Consider the following 17989-nt stretch of genomic DNA (forward strand, 5'->3'; position numbering starts at 1 on the left):
TAGATATCAAGGAAATGAAATCAAAGCTACAGATACCTCTTTCTATGTACTGCTGCTGCTGAATCACTTCAGTCGTGTCCGACTCTGTGCAACCCCATAGACGGCAGCCCACCAGGATGCCCCATCCCTGGGATTCTCCAGGCAAGAACACTGAAGCGGGTTGCCATTTCCTTCTCCAATGCATAAACGTGAAAAGTGAAAGTGAAGTCGCTCAGTCGTGTCTGACCCTCAGTGACCCCATGGACTGCAGCCTTCCAGGCTCCTCCATCCATAGGATTTTCCAGGCAAGAGTACTGGAGTGAGGTGCTACTGCCTTCTATGTACTAGGATGGCTATAATAAAAAAAAATAAAATGGGAGTTCCCTGGTGGGCTAATAGTTAGGATTCGGTGCTTTCACTACTGTGGCATGGGTTCAATCCCTGGTCCGGGAACTGAGATTCTAGAAGCCATGAGGTATGGCCAAAATATTTTAAAAATTACAAAACAAGTGCCAGTGAGATTGCAGAGATATTGAAACCCTTCACACACTGGTAACGCTCGGTGAAAAGCAGCTTGGCGGTTCTTCAAAAAGCTAAAGGTAGAGTTGTAGTTACCATAAAACCCACCAATTCCACTCACAAGTATATTACCCAAGAGTTGAAAATAGACCCTTGAACAGATATACTTGTATGCCAAGATTCACTATAGCATTATTCACAATAGCCAAAAGGTGGAAACAATGCAACTGTGCATCAACAGAAAGTGAAAGTGAAGTCGCTCTGTCCTGTCCAACTCTTTGCGACCCCATGGACTGTAGCCTACCAGGCTCCTCCATCCATGGGATTTTTCAGGCAAGAATACTGGTGTGGGTTGCCATGTCCTTCTCCAGGAGATCTTCTCAACCCAAGGATTGAACCCAGGTCTCCTGCATTGTAGGCAGACCTTTACCATCTGAGCCACCAGGGAAGTGTATCAACAGAAGAACAGATAAACAAAATGTAGTGTATATGGACGATGGAATTTTAGTCAGGAATAAAAATGGATGCAGTTCTATTACATGCTAAACATGGATGAACTTGAAAACATTGTGCTTGGTGAAATTAATCAGATACAAAGGGACAAATATTGTTTGATTCCACTGAAATGAAAAATCAAGAATAGTTCACCTGAAATTATCACACTGTTAATCAGCTATACTGCAATATAAAATAAAAAGTTAAAAAAAAAATTAGACTGTGGTTTTCAGGAACTGGGGGAAGGGATCCAGAGCTCAACTGGAACTCATTTCCAACTTGACCCTTGACAACTGGGGCTTATATCTGAGGCCCTGACTCTGCAGAGAGGAAGGCACTGGCTGCGAGGACCACGAGAAGGATGGGCTACCTTTCTAAAGAGGCTGCTGTTCCTCTCTTCTTTCTTCCACTCAGAGAAGCTCTTCCTACTTTCATGTCTGAGCCAGCAGGAAAAACACGGCATCATGGGAATCCTTCAGGAAATAGTGTTCCTGGTTGAGGGAGGTAAGAACTTCACTTGATAGGATTCTCACATGATGCTAAAGCTGAGGGCAGAAGATGATTCCACAGCCATGCACTGCCTCGTGTGTGAGAGGACACATCTGGAGAAACATTCTGCACAGGCACCCTGATGCCATTTTCTTGGGAAAGTAATGACTAGAATAGGTTGAAGGGGAGTGCTCTCTGCAGGGTGAGAAATAATCAGCATGGAGTTAAATGTGGAGAAATAAAATTCTGTGAAAATCAAACATTTTCTTCTCAGCATTTTGCTGATTGCCCAGCAACCTCTTATCCGCTGAATCTCTTGGGATGTGTTTCCTCAGTAGACAGAGCTGTGAACATGAAGCAACTGAGTTTACAGATTTTGGAACTCTCAGCAAAAAAAAAAATAATTTTTGAAAGCCAAGGTGTTCTTGATTGCAAGAAACAAGCTTTTATTGTTAAAGAATAAGGTTTTTAAGTGCCAAAAGCTTGGCTTCAAACATAAAGAGCCCCAATACTGAAGGACCCATAAACAGAGATTGAAAGAACAGTTGCCTCTTCAGTTTTTCCAACCTCCCAGGAGGAAAGATTTCTGGACTAGCGGAGGAGAATGTTCAGAAATGGAGAGGAAGGAAATCATCAGCTAACTCTTGCATGGTCTCTGAGAAAGAGGGTCATTCCCTGCAGTCCCCATACAAGAGCTGAGCTTAGGCTGTGGAAATAACAGAAAAGCCAGTTAAATATGTTGGTATCCCAGAATAGAGAAGATACACGCCTCCCTTCCCAAAAATGTACTCTAGAGAAGCTTCAAACTTGGTGAAGGACAATGGCACCAAATGCCCTCTGCTGACTAAGCCATCTAGACAGATGAATCCACAAGACAAAATCATGGATACCTGGCAAAATCTTGGACACCTACACTATTTAAGAGCTTCCCTGGTGGTTCAGATGGTAAAGAATCCACCTGCAGTGCAGGAGACTGAATTCAATCCCTGGGTCAGAAAGATCCCCTGGAGAAGGGAATGGTGACCCACTCCAGTATTCTTTCAGAAGAGCCTGGCGGGCTACAGTTCACAGGGTCACAAAGAGTCGGACACGACTGAGTCACTAACACTAACGGCTAGGAAAGTGGTTCCCAAGACACCGAAGAGGAAGTAAATAAGGTTGAGAGTGGGTCTTGCGGTTTGAGAGAGTCAGCTTCAGAGCACTTGGACCTAGAATTCAGGAACAATGCATAGCAGTAAGTGAAAAGAAGGTGAAAGTCCCTCAGTCGTGTCCAAATCTTTGCAACCCCAGGGACTATACATTTCAGGGAATCCTCCAGGCCAGAATACTGGAGTGGGTAGCCTTTCCCTTCTCCAGGGGATCTTCCCAACCCAGGGATTGAACCCAGGTCTCCTGCATTGCAGGTGGATTCTTTACCAGCTGAGCCACAAGGGAAGACCAAGAATACTGGAGTTGGTAGCCTATACTTTCTCCAGCAGATCTTCCCAACTTAGGAATCTAACCAGGGTCTCCTGCATGCAGGCAGATTCTTTACCACCTAAGCTATCAAGGAAGCCCATGAATAGCACTGAACAGCAGGAGTAGATGCCCAAACTCAACAAAGACCATTATGACCTGGCCAAGATAGACAGAGAACGCTCACAGACTGGATCCCCTCTCTTCTGCAATGCTGTGGTCCTACTGTAAACCTCCTGTAACTTAAACACAATCCGATAAAGAAAGACAAGAAAAACCCTGACTTGATTAAGTATATGATCAGAATAGTCATTATTTGACCAAGTTTGCCCAATAGGAACAAATTTCATGTTCTGATATCTAATGCAATGAAAAAAAAGAAAACACTCAAATTTTATGGAAAAATTAAGTAACAAATTTGAACTTGAATTTCACAAATTCAAGTTTTTTTCCTGTGAAGTTTTCACCAACTACATATGATTTCTAATCCCAATTAAATTTCTGTTCCGAGCTTATTCTCAAATTATTTTGTTCAGCATTTTGTGTATTCCCACACTTGTAATCATACTTGCAGTCTCTTGGTTTAGTTTCCCAAATATTCCCCTAAACATAAGCACCATGTGGTGATTTCAGTCATTAAGTTTTATGATAATAAAAGTGAAAGTATTGGTTGCTTAGTCATGTCCAACTCTTTGCGACCCCATGGACTCTATATAGCCTGCCAAATTAAAAGAGTTATCCAATACTTTGCAATCAGTGGTTGGAATTTTCTGAGTAAAGATGCTATAAGATACCTGAACAAATATGCTTTGTGGATAAGCAAAAAAGAGGGTAGGGAACAGCTGGCCTAGTCTTCCCCAGGCAAGCTGAAGGAGAGGACTAACCATGTTTCTTTTCTTGTTGTTTTTTAAACCTTGCTGTAGTGTTTAGCACAATAAAATTGCACATTATAGATGTTCAATTAATAGCTATCTGTGGAAATGGATTGAAAGAAAATTTAAATAAATTTGGGGAAATTTTATATTTTCCAGGGGATCTTCCCAACCCAGGGATCAAACCCAGGTCTCCTGCATTGCAGGTGGATTCTTTACCAGCTGAGCCACAAATTTAAATTTAAATTAAGATTTAATTTAAAACTAAATTAAAATGTAAATTTGGGGAAATTTTAAATAAATTTTAAAAAACAAGCAAATATGGCTGGTTTTTACAGTTTTTTGTACTTTGTACAATTGTACTTGCAGATAATTTACCTTCCCCAAACTCATCAAATGGGGCTTACCTAGTAGCTCAGAGGGTAAAGAATCTGCCTGCGATGCAGGAGACCAGGCTTCAATCCCTGGGTTGGGAAAGTCCCCTGGTGGGCTACTGTCCACGGGGTCACAAAGAGTCAGACACAACTGGGTGACTAAGCACACCACAAGCTCATCAGATAAGTAAATGGCCAAGTCCAGAAAGGTGGAGGGGTAAGCTTGAATAAACATGGGTCATAATCTCAGTGTTGCAGGGGGCTTTGCTTGACTCCTAATAATCTATAAATGGCTTCTGTTGTCTAACTGGAGGAATTCCTTGAGTTCCTTTTAGTGCATGATCCCCTCAATTCTTGTTGAGCATCCTGAGATGTTAACCTTCAGGCCTGGTTATTATACGAGGCAAATGAACACAACCTTCAAAGCCCCTGTATTCAAGGCTTACTTCCCTATAGGATGACCTTCAGAAAGTCCCTCAATCTCTTGAGCTTTGGGTTCATTATTTATAAAACAGGAATAATATTACCACCTCAGGTTGCTGTAGATATCAAACTAGATAAAAATTTTTTTTAATGCTTAGTGCTTTCTTTCATCTATAATGTGCACAGCAGGAAAGGCATTCCATAGCTGATAGCTTTTCACGACATTGTTACATCAGAATACAATAATCAGGTGCCACTCTTTAATGTCTCAGGGATGAAGGTTTTACTGGTCTTTTCTTGACTATTTGATGTGAAACAAAGGCAAATTTTCTTCCATTATATATTAATCTTTTATATATATATATATATATATATACACACACACATATACTCTGAGGCTTCCCTTGTGGCTCTGTGGTAAAGAACCTGCCTACCAATATAGGAGATGCAGGTTTGATTCCTGGGTCAGGAAGGTTCTCTGGAAAAGGAAATGGCAACAGACTCCAGTATTCTTGCCTGGGAAATCCCATGGACAGAGGAGCCTGGTGGGCTACAGTCCATGGGGTCTCAAAAGAGTCAGTCACGACTAGCGACTGAGCATGCACACATACGATATACTACAGCTAAAAGGGATGGGTTCATATTCCAAATAATTATCTCCGTATCCCCAAAGGTCTTCAGAAATCATTATTCATCATATTGTCATTAAGCAAAGTCATTCAACCAGCACACCTCAGTCTGTCTCTCAGTGCCGTGAAAACAGATGGATCCCTGTCCTCCAGGGGCTTCAAATGAAAAGTGCCCAACACCATACTACCTCACACAGAAACAGCTGAACAAACACTGAGTGAAGAAACAAATTTAAAAGCTAAATAAGTAGAAAGCACGTTAGCCATGTGTTAGCAACGTTCAGCAAAGGGATATGATCTTCTCCACAGGTCACCTTGTAGGAAACAAAACAACTTAACACCCCCTTCCCTGCTTAAGAAAATATACAAGGAACAGAACATGTGTGGTTTGACTCTACTGAACTCTCCATAGTCCTTATATTTCAGTTCTGAATACATCATGGGCATTCAAGAAACACAAAGAAATTTTAAAGAGTCAGGCATATTGCTCTATCACTGATCATTTGGGAATGCATTTTGGGTTTTGCATCTTTTTTTTTTTTCCTGGGAAAGTGTTGAAAACGATGTAAAGCATTATGCCAATACAAAGCCTTATTATTTTTATTATTTCATGAAATTCAGCAATCTATATGCACACGCCAGGGGCTAAGATTGTTTTTACAATCCAGAAACGGCCCCAGATGCTATAACTGCCTGCTCCTTTGCATACATATCTCTCAGGTTGGCCTCATTTCTTAAACATGGCAGTTACCGAATGGCAAAGAATCTATATAAAAAGTGAAACTTATTCAATCATCCAGATGTTCTTGTTATATGACACCAAACAATGGAGTGATTGATTAACTGAACCTCCCCTTTGTATTTAAATTTCTGGCATTGTATATCACTAATTTAAACTTAATCTAACAATTGCAATATCAGCATCCCCATGAATTGTAGCTTGTCCATATATACAGAAACAGTAGTATATGTCAATATCACCATTTGGTTAGACACTTGTTGAAGGCATAAAGATCATGATCTACTGAAAAACTGCAGTTTTCTTATTTTCTGAATAAATTGTCTATTTGGTTCATATCTTCACCATTTATCAGGCAATCCAAACAAGAAACATTCATCGTTGTCACCTCTTTCTCCCACACATTCTGCAGTAGGTGTATATTCCATTTTACCATTCTGTACACATTGCCCTATTTTAAGATCTCATGATCTCTACCTTAGACTTTGCTTTGGTTTTGTAGCATTTAAAAACCTGGGCAACGGGTTCCACCACCTATTTTCCACGGAGCCTGTATAACTCTCTCATCTATAAAATGTGGTTGATAATAGGACTACCTCTTAGCATTATTTTATGTAATGTATGTCAAACCCTTAGAACGTACCCAAGCACAAGGCCATTGGACTCTCTTCTGTTGTCATCCTCCTCCCAAATTCAATTATCTTTCCAAGAGAAGTATGATCACACTTCTCAGCTTGGAAACCCGTGAAGGCTCCTTCTGTCTATAAATAGCACCATTCAAGCCTTTCACCTCATTGCCTGAAGGTAATGTTCCAGCCTTATTCCATCCAACACACTCCCTGTGCTTCGGCCACAGCAGGCTTTGTGATACTTTATATATCCATATATTTCTGGTCTTCTATCTTTACTCGCATTATTTGTTTTGATTTAACTATTCTATCTTATTCTTTACTTATTTCTAGTCTATGTTCCCTTCAAGACCCAGATCAAATGACAAGTTCTTCGTGAAATCTTCCCTGAAACAACCCAAGCAGAAAGAATCATTCCCATGTGAACTCTTCTATGGAATTTTCTTCATCAGTGTAGGGCTCAACACATTCTATTATCATTACTTGCTTAAGAAAATGTTTTCACTCTTAGGTTTCTGTCCCTTGAAGACAAGGATCATGTCCTAATGGTCTTTATTTCTGGATAGTCTAATCTAGTGCCTGGTAAACTCTAGGTGCAAAATAAGTGAGTAGGCATTTGTTGAGTGAATAATAGTCACTTATCAGAAACTTTACTTTTCTTTTTCACAAGATTCAACCTGAATTCTAATTCCTTTAAACAAGCCTTCTAATTCCTTCAAAAGATTCCTTCCATCTTCCTCAGCACAAATGACTTCCCCCACTTTGAACTTCTCTACTGTTTTTTTAATCTGTCATTAATCTGACATGTATAATACATTGCATTGAGGCTTCGATTCCTTTTTCATGTATTTGTAACTCAGATGTCAGCTAGAGCCCCTCTACCCACTAAGATCTAACTAAGTGTGTTTCAAACCCCACCCCTGCCAGTCCTTGACACACCACAAGATTCTGGTGAATTCCTGGGGAGGGAGGTCTCCCGTGTTCTTAGTCATCTCTAGCTCTGAACCCCTCCTTGTGTGACTTAGTTCAGTGTGTAGCTCATCTTCCTCTCCTGAACTTGCTATTCCTATTCTGTCCTTGGTCAATGTGGAAGTTAAAGTCAGCCCTTTTCCCTGATGTGATAAAACAAAATCAACCAATGATAAGCAGATAAACCCTAGTCATACAAGATTTCATATAAGTGACAGACTTAACCACAATTTCAAATTTATATCACAATTAAAGAAATATCTAGTTGGTGTCTGGCACCATATTCATTCAGAAATGTGTGTGTGTGTGTGTGTGTGTGTGTTCAACAGTCATTACTAAATCATGAGGAGACAGAGCAGGGGTCTACATTCCAACAATTAAAAAAAAAAGCAACATAATTCATTAAAACCTAGGGAATCACAGTGAGGGTTTCTATGGCCATTGTCTCATGTAGCGTCTCAGATTTACTTCACTTCATTGGTTTCTTTCTTTCTCCTTTCTCCTACCCACTTCTGTCACCCTCAGTTCCTCCCCCATCCATTCTGGAACATCTTCAGGAGATTTTTTCTGTAATTTTTTTCATTATGTTTGATAGAACAATTCAATTCCTTTAGTCCTTACTCTCAAAATCAGCATCAGGCCTACATTTGCATATGCAAATTCAGCAAGATGCACCACCAAATAAAATGGTTTCTCATATTAATAGAATTTATTCTCCTTAAAAAACTGTTACGTTTTAACCCAAGATTTATTTTTCCTTTTTATATATGTATGTTTTACTCTGCTAATTAGATTTTTAAGTTCCTTAAGGACTAAGATAACCTATATGCTTTGATTCCTCAAAATACAGTGTCTTCAAAACCAATCCTTCATCCATTCAATAAATATTTATTGAGGAGTTGCTATGTACAGGTGTTTTAAAATAAGCAATCACTGCTTTTACCCTCAAGATGCTCCTAGGAGGTGGTTTACACACAAGAATAAAGGATAACAGTGCACTGTGGAAAGTTATACAAGACCAACGTGCAAACTCGATTCTGTAGGACCCCAGAAAGGGAAGTCTTCTCACAGTTTCAACCTTGTCTCCATGCCAACATTTCTGAATCCTTTCTAGTCTCCAAATAAAATCAGGAACTCTCTACAGCAGAGATTCTTGCCCTCCACGGGAGCACATCAGGGAGAATTTTCCTTCCCCCTTAAAGGATGGAGCAGAATAAAAGCAGGGAGGAACATGGCGATTTTCAAAAAGACTTGTAAACATCAGTGATTCTGATAAACCTGCTCAGGGAATGTACCCTTTGAGAATCACTGGTGTAAAACTTTAAAGATACAATTAAATTAGAACTCAATTTTTCAAAAATGCATTAATTCCATAAAATGAGGTACACTGGGCATATTTGTCTAAGTGCAAGCAACTGGTTAATGTATCTGCATAACAATCCCAGTGCCATTTGCTTAACTCACTAGCAGCAAGGCATAAACAACTTGCTGCAGGTCTGTTTGTAATGGCAGTATAATGAGGTCTCCAGGGCCTTGAGCTGAAAATGACTTGAGATTTCTCTTTGAGAATATCCTTTATTGGCTGAGAACTAGGTTTGCTTTATGCCACACTCAGAACGAGAAGTAAAAAAAAATCATTTTATAGCTATTTTTTTTTTCCAAATGGGAGTACAGTCTTAGCTATTTTTAGATCATTGTTCTAAATCCCAAATACTATTTTATTATGTTTTTTTCAAATAGAACTAGGCATCTGTTGAAAGCTATTTGCTAAATCCTTTATCAAAAAAAAAAAAAAAAAAACCTGGCAATAAGCATATATCCTCCAGAGAACAATTTGCTTTCAGATTGAAATCACCTGATAAAACCATCCAGCTCAAGTGAAGCAGAAGTTTGTTTCCTTTTAGATCATGGAGATCAATGCAGAGAAGAGAGAGGTAATCGCAATTCAAATCCAGACCACCTTTTGACTGTTAAAAGAGGAAACAAGATACAAATAGAAAAGAGGAAGAAATTTTTCTCTGAATCTGGTGAATCTTCCATAATTCAAGGATGCTTATCTGGATGACAACTCAGGCCTCTGCTTGGGTTTCTAATCAGATACCTATATGTGCTAAAGAAGAACAAGCACCAAGTCAAATTTCTTAGAACATACATTTATTGACAGTTGCTAATTTATGCTTCCCTGGTGGCTCAGACAGTAAAGAATCTGCCTGCAATGCAGGAGACATGGGTTCAATCCCCGGGTGAGGAAGATCCCCTGGAGAAGGGAATGGCAACCCACTCCAGTATTCTTGCCTGGAGAATTCCATCGACAGAGAGAGGAGCCTGGCAAGCTTGAGTCCATGGGGTCGTAAAGAGTTGGACACAACTGAGCAACTCACACACACACACACACACACACACACACAATTTGTGCATACTCATTATCATATAAACAAAAAGAATACTCACTTTATATTACAAATATTAATAATTGTTTTAAAGTATGCAGCCCCTTGGGCTTTATTATACATGAATACTGAAGTGAAAAAACAATTTTCTGAGCAGCCTAGATCATAAAGGAATTTTATCTGCTATATTCAGCAGAAAAGAGAAGAAAAAAAAAATGGAGTAAAAATGTTATTTTGCCATTCCTCTGCCTGGAAAGTTCTTCCTCCCAGAAATAAGCATGACTTGCTTCCTCAAATCTTTTCTCAAATGTCACCTTCTCAGTGAGGCCTTCCTCCAAAAGGGAAACTGTAAACCTCCCCCTGCCTCCAGTTCTTTGAGCCTTCCTTGATTTATTTCTCTCTAGAACTCTTACGTCTTCTAATAAGCTGTATACACACTCAGTCGCTCAGTCGTGTCTGACTCTTTGCAGCCCCATGGGCTGTAGCCCCCCAGGCTCCTCTGTCCATGGGATTTCTCAGGCAAGAATATTGGAGTGGGCTGCCATTTCCTCCTCCAGGGAATAGGCTGTATAATGTATTTATTTATTTTGTTTGTTATCTGTTTATTTCCAAAAGAGTGTAAGTTCCAGAAAGGCAGGATTTTCAGTCTCTTCTTTGTTCTGCTCTATCTACAGGTCCACAGTTCACTGGACGTGCTCAAAAAATATGTGTAGAATAAATAAGCATATGGATCGAATGATGGGTGCCCCTTAATTGATAGAGGTTACTGTAGGCTCAATTCTATGGGCTTTTTCTGACTCCCTTCTGCAACAAAAGTTTAACCACTCTATGTCTAGTTACCCTTGCCCATTAGTCCCTATGAATTGCCCCACAGAGCCCCTACCTTTATACACTACGATACCGTAGTAGATGAGGTTTTCAGAGAAAGTTAGCAGACTGAAATGATCAAATTCTCTCCCATCACAACTAAAGAAATGTACACACTTTAAGTAAAATAGACATAAAAATAAACCAGTAGCAGCCAAACATAAGAAGAGACACAGATTTATGCTTCTGTTGTGAAAAAGCAAAGCTGAAAGGAAAAGGAGAGTGAGAGATTATTCCAGAAACTAGTATGGCTACTAATAGTGAGTGAAAAAGAGAGAGAAAGAGAGAAGGTAAAATCAGTAAAATAATATATATACATACATATATATACACACACACATACATATGTATGTATGTATATGCTGCTGCTGCTGCTAAGTCGCGTCAGTCGTGTCCGACTCTGTGCGACCCCATAGACTGCAGCCCACCAGGCTTTGCCATCCCTGGGATTCTCCAGGCAAGAACACTGGAGTGGATTGCCATTTCCTTCTCCAATGCATGAAGGTGAAAAGTCAAAGTGAAGTCACTCAGTCCTGTCTGACTCTTCGCGACCCCATGGACTGCAGCCCATCAGGCTCCTCCATCCACGGGATTTTCCAGGCAAGAGGTGCCATTGCCTTCTCCATGTACGTATATGCTGCTGCTGCTGCTGCCGCTAAGTCTCTTCAGTCGTGTCTGACTCTGTGCAACCCCAAATACTCCCAAATCAACTATAGTTCAATTTAAATGAAAAAAAAAGAATAATCCCAACTCTTTTTCTTGTAGAAGAAGGCAACAGGTGTAGAAAGAACGAACGGTTGGGATGGAGGAGCTACTGAAGAAGGTGCAGCTTGTCTCTATGTAAAGATCAGCGTCAACGATCCACCCTAAGTTGGGTATCCCCAGGCCTTGGACATGTCATCACAAGGTTTTAGTAAAGTCTAGGCAGGACTCTGAATCAAACTGGAGTAGTGAGTGCAGAGAACAGGTTCATGAAACATAGCTTTCCACAATCCAAACAAGCTGTCATCCTTCACTCTGTCCCTCGCACAATAGAAAACAGGCAAAAAATACACTACGCAGGCCCCATGACACCTTCTAAAACATATAAACAGTTTCACAGATGATGGGAAATAAGCTATCAGAGACAGCTGTAGGTCTTGTAATACTAATGCCAGCTAACATTTCTTGTTTACTGTGAGGCAGGCACTAGGCACTTTATATATGTTAATGCATTGAATCCAACAACAGCCCAATAAGATAGCTACTGTTATTGGTACACCATTCATATTCGAAAATTCTAGAGTCAAACATGTCTTGAAATTTGTTTTTTGGTTTGTTTTTTTCCTTAGTTTTTAGAAATGGAATAAAGTATACGTGTCTATAAGATATAAAACTCACAGGTCTCAAAGAAGCACTTTGTATTCAAATATGTAAATATTTTGCAGTTAAGTCTATGAATAGTCACACTAAGTCAGAGGAAAAAAATGTGTAAATAACTCATATCAATTCAAATCAGGCTAAGTTTTGCCAACAAAATGAGTTTGTGCCAAACCTACAAAATCATAGGGTTTTCAGAGCATTTTGGATCTTGGATTCATGGGTAATTGTTTAGATGTGATAAAGATAAGATGGCTACATTAAAAGGAAAAAGTCTTTATTTATTGTACATGTCAAGATAATGTGATGCCTGGGATCTTTTAGAAACCTCCAAGGGATGGGGGTAGGGGACAAGAGTTAATGTGGTTAGTCAAAATAATATAAGCGAAATACTGATATTTGTTGAAGCTGGAGAATGAGTGCATGGGGCTCATTATCACCACTCCATTTCTATATGTGTTTGAATTTTTTTCAAAATAGTAACTTGTTAAAAAATGATTCCATCTATCTATCTGTCTGTCTATCTAGCTGTCTATCCTCCATAAGCTCCTGCATTGACTGGTAAGTCACAATGGTGTATTGCGTATTTAGTGATCAACCTCAACCCAGGATCAGTATTTTATAACATATGAAAGGTCTGATGATTTTCCTTTGCCCAATGCACAGTCACCCTATAAATGCCCTGTGAGGAATGCTTAGAGGAAGACTTTTACAGTAAACATGAGATTAAATAGTCCAATCAGTATCATAGTAGATTATACATTCATTTCATTCAAATAGCTCCATGAGCAACTGACCACCACCACAGATTCCAGTGTGTCAAAACAGCTGGTCACTTTGATCCTTCCTGTTGTTACAGAAGCTGTGTGCACTTTGTCTCTCTGACCCTAAGCACCCCCACCTGTCCTCTGCCTAACCAGGGTTTCATTATTCTGGTTAAAATTGGGATCCCAGGTCTTCCCTGGCAGTCCAGAGGTTAAGAATCTGCATGCCAATGCAAGGGACTCAAGTTCAGTCCCTGATCCGGCAAGATCCCACATGTCATGAAGCAACTAAGGCCATGCCACAACTACCGAGTCCATGCTCTAGAGCTCGGTAATCGCAGCTACTGAAGTCCATGTGCCCCAGAGCCCCTGCTCTACAATGAGAAGCCACTGCAAAGGGGAGCCTATACACCACCACAAAAGGTAGTAGCCCCCGCTTGCTGCAGCTAGAGGAGCCCTGTGCACAGCAACAAAGATTCAGCACAGCCAAGAACAAATTAAAAAAAAAAAAAGTGGGATCCCATTTCAATGGCGGCACTTTCAACCATCATTTCCAGGTTCTGGAGCAGAGGTCAGCCAACTCTTTGTGTAAAGGACAAATAGTAAACAATTATAGCTTTGAGAGCCATTTTGTCACGACTACTCATCTGGTAGCACAGAAGTAACCATAAGCAAAGAAGCATGGCTGTATTTTAATAAAGCTTTATTTATGGACACTGATACTTGAATTTTATGTAATCTTTATGTGACATAAAATATTTTTTTAACTATTTAGAAATGTAAAAATCATTCTCAGTTTGCATACCATACAAAAACAGGTAGTGAGCCATTGGCCCACAAGCCAATGTTGCCAACCAGCAGTTCTAAACCCTTAGAATTCATCCTTTTATGGACTCCCTAGGGTCTAAGCATGTCTAAAAGAACTGAAAAGCACTTGCAGTTCCTTTGATCTATTTATTGTCTCCCCCTGGAAATGAATTTACAGTTCTCCCCTGTGCCATGATGTGATTTAACTCTACTTATAAGCATAGAAGCCTTGTGGATTCTAGAAAAACAGGCATTTCCCCAGTAAGGCAAATGCCTCAGGGAGTATCATTGAAAGGTCTCAGTGAAAGAGGAGGGTGATTTCCTGAGTCAGGGGAGGAGGGACTCTGCAGCAGCAGCAGAGAGGCTAGGTGATTTGGAGATTCCAATCATGTCTGCACAAACGTCCTTTTCTAAAGTCTCAGAAGATCTTTCCTTCTCAATCAATGCTCTAACCTTAGCACAAGAGACCTTCAAAGGTTGCATACTTAACCAGAGTTGTAATTCTGCAACTGAGCAATTCGATGTTAGGTCTGATCCTTATTCATGTCTGCTCTGCAGCTATAGGCAATTAGGGATTTTCTTAAGGCCTCCATAGGAGCTTTCTATTTCTCTGCTTTTGTCTTGAATTGTAGGTAAGGCAATACATTTGTTGTTACACAAGCTCTCCTGGCACAGACAGAAGCAGGTAACGTTCTCTATAATGTTTGTTATTATCATAACATCAGAGAGTACGACCACCTGATGATCGTCCAAAGCCTTACCCTCACTGGCTCTGTTTTCTACATCTCACTATGAGAGTAACTGAAGTGATCTTTACTGTCACAGCATGTCACCTATTGCTTGTGTCCTATGTTCCCAGGCATGCAGGTCATCCATTAATCTGCTTGCTGTATTAGTGACCCAGTCTGAGAATTTTATCACTAGGGCTATCTCTGGTCCTATGGACCAGTGGTCCCTGACCTTTTTGGCCCCAGACTCTGGTTTTGTGGAAGACAATTTTTCCACAGACTGGAGATGGGAAATGGTTTGGGGATGATTCAAGCACATTACATTTATTGCGCACTTCATGTCTATCGTTATTACGTCAGCTCCACCTCAGATCAGCAGGAGTTAGATCATGCAGGTTGGGCACCACTGGTATAGACTGTATCTTTCAGGATCCTGGCAGGGAACATGGTTCACCCCAGATATTTCAAATGGAGAAACCTGAATAAAGGAACTACTGCAAAAGGTAGTCAGGGTTAAAGGAACAACAAGGTATGGCAAGATAGAGACAAGAGCAGTGGCATATGTTTACTGCCTGCAGGACGAGGAAGGAGAGGAGACTGTCTGGTGGGAGCTGGAGCTGGAGAGGAGTGGCCACAGACAGGGACTGTCCTCATAAGGAGTGCAGAGGGAGAAAGCAAGAAAAAAAACCCATTTCTCCCACTCCCACCTGATTTCCTGCAAGCCTAACTTTCCATTGGCCTAATCCAGCTGGAAGCCAGCCAGCCACGGAGCCCAGATGATGCGGAGAGCACAGTTCAGCCTCCTGGGGTACAGAAAGAGGCAAAGCAGAGCCTAGAGTGAATCCAGGGCAGGTGCACAGCGGGGCCAACAAATGGAATAAACTGGAGGATAAGGGTCCCCTCTTGGCTTCCTTGGTGGCTTAGATGGTAAAGAATCTGCCTGCAATGCAGGAGACCTGGGTTCGATCCCTGGGTTGGGAAGATCCCCTGGAGAAGGAAATGACAACCCACACCAGTATTCTTGCCTGGAGAATCCCATAGACAGAGAAGCCTGGCAGGCTATAGTCCATGGGGTCACAAAGAGTTGGACACAACTGAGTGACTAACACTTTCTTTTAAGGATAAGGAAACGTGAGCACAGTTTCTTATTCAACGTCACATGGTGAGTGGAAAAGCTAAAATTCAATCCTAGTAAGACCTTCACACAGAGCTTAAACTCTCAGCAACTGCACTAAATATCCTCAGGCAGACACTACCAAACACTGGAGCATTTAGGAACGAGAACTCACCAGCTTCTTGAAAAAAGTTAGAAAAATGACATAGCAAGAGAATCCATGACAAAAAGATTACTGATGAGCAACAAATAAATATATGGGAAAAGGTTATGGAGGAAAATGCTATGATGTTATCAATTTAACAATAGTAGTACAAGAAAATGTGGAGTTAGTGGCAAAAGGTTGTTTAAGGACACGAACATTTTCATCTTTTTTTGTGAGTAATCAACAGTGATAAAGTTGATGTAAGAAATAAATTTTTTTGGTAATTTCTGTATTTTTGTTAGTCATAGTTTTCAAATGCTTATACATCTTATTTAAAAATTTTTGTTTTCCTAATTTGTCCATGGATTACAAAAAGAGTTAATGTTATCATCACTGGGTTTCTGTCCATTTTTGAACATTTTTGTCCATTTCTGTCCAAATGTGTTTCTGCTATATTTCCTGATTTTTATGCAAGACATAGTCTTGATGTTGTAGGAAAGGAAAATTCACAGAAAATGTGAGCATTAAGAAAAGTATTTTATCTGCAAAGCTTTCCAGAAGACTGGGTTTCTTAAGTAAAGGATGTAGCCAATAAAGGATTAAATATAAAGTTGTAGTTTACTTATTCATTATTCCCCTTGGTGGTAAAAGAAAGACCCTTTCCCTCCCATGATTATCCTGTCTGCAAGAACTGCTGCAGATCTTCAGATGTCAGAGAGATAGCACCATTCTCTCCTGGAATCAGCAGCTTTTACAGAGAAGGGCTTTGAGGCTTTGTTTCCAGAGGATACTCAAGAATTCTTGTTTTGTTTTTTGATTGTGTATGTGTGTGTGTATCCTTTATCTCGGAAAGTTTTTTGCCTTGGATGGTGGTGTGGAATATACACATCTCACTGCGATGGCCTGGCCCAGCATCAACTTTGGTTGCTCATTTTCATATTTACTGCATAAAGTTTAAAATAGTCACATCCATTTGTGATTTTTACTCTTCATATTATTCTTAAATCACACTTCCTTGTCTCATTTAACACTGCATGGGCTGATGTTAATGTCAAAACTACATCATTTTTTGCTTATCATTTGCCTTCTATTTCCTTGTCTGCCTTTTAAATCTTTCAGAATTACTTTTTAAAAAATATATCCTTGGCATTGAGCACTTAGTTTGATTTTACATCCAACCTGAAAACCGATTTATGACCAGTAAGTTTATGTTACTTATATTATTTATATGTATTTAGGTAATGGATAAATTTAGTCAACTTTTTCATTGTGTTTTCTATTTTCTAATTTCTTTACTCTCTGTGGTTATTGTCTGTGATAGATGTTTAATGGTGAACAAATAGAAACATTCTCACTAAAATCAGGAGCAAGAGAAGGAGTCCAACACCAACCCTTCTATTTAATTTTATGTAACACTACTTTCTGGAAATAACCAGTCAATGTAGTTAAGGAAGAGCAAGAAATAAAAGCTAAATATACAACAGAAGGAGGAAACTTTTTCAATAATTTCACATAGCAATATAATAATTCTGGAAAATCCAAGAGAATCAACTGAAAAAGATTAGAAACAGAGAATTCAATAATATGCCTAGTTTCAAAATCAATATACAATAGATCTATAGTTTGTATCAAGGCAAAGAAAAAAGGAGAATATATAATAAGAGGAAGGATGATAGTAAGAACAGCAAACAAAAGGAGAAAATGTCTAGGAATCAGTTAACAAGAACTACATAAGTCTATATACAAAAAGCAATAAAATGCTACCAAGGAACATTAAAAAAGACTCAAATTCATCAAAATAAAGCTCTTGTTCTGGGATGGAAAGTGTATTATTGTAAAAATATCAATTATCCCTATATTGATCTAAAAATTCCAGGAAAATTTAAATTCAATTAAACTTTTCTTTGAAACTTTATAAAATAATATTAAATTTAAACAGGAAAAATAAGCATTCCAGAAAATTCTTATGAAGAATATTAAGGTAAAACTAGCTCATTAAAACATATTACAGAGCTTTAATGCTAAATTAATTGGGTACTATTTTACCAATAGAGTAATAATACAGAGTTTGGTAAAAGATCTAAGTATAGGTAGGAGTAGTACATTTAAAAGGTTACATTTATAATCAATAAATAGTGTTGGTACAATTTGAAAATTTATCATTTTAAAAATAATTAAAAGCTGGACCCCCAACCTTTATGTTCTATTACTTCCAAGTTGTTCAAAACTTAAAAAAATTTAAC

The 17989-nt window shown here is 39.3% G+C and overlaps 1 long non-coding RNA gene across 3 annotated transcripts in view; it reads right to left on the reverse strand.

Moving 5' to 3' along the window:
* The window catches only part of LOC138989179 (uncharacterized), a 274790-nt gene that overhangs the window by 175528 nt on the left and 81273 nt on the right, over nt 1–17989 (reverse strand). The window contains exon 7 of one of the 3 annotated variants that reach the window (XR_011465401.1): nt 1457–2188. The exons of the other annotated variants lie outside the window; for them this stretch is intronic. This is a non-coding gene — a long non-coding RNA (uncharacterized lncRNA). Of the gene's footprint in view, nt 1–1456; nt 2189–17989 lie in introns of those variants that run through there. 3 annotated transcript variants of the gene reach the window in all.

This window comes from Bos mutus, chromosome 9, assembly GCF_027580195.1.
Source record: "Bos mutus isolate GX-2022 chromosome 9, NWIPB_WYAK_1.1, whole genome shotgun sequence".
NCBI lineage: Eukaryota > Metazoa > Chordata > Mammalia > Artiodactyla > Bovidae > Bos > Bos mutus.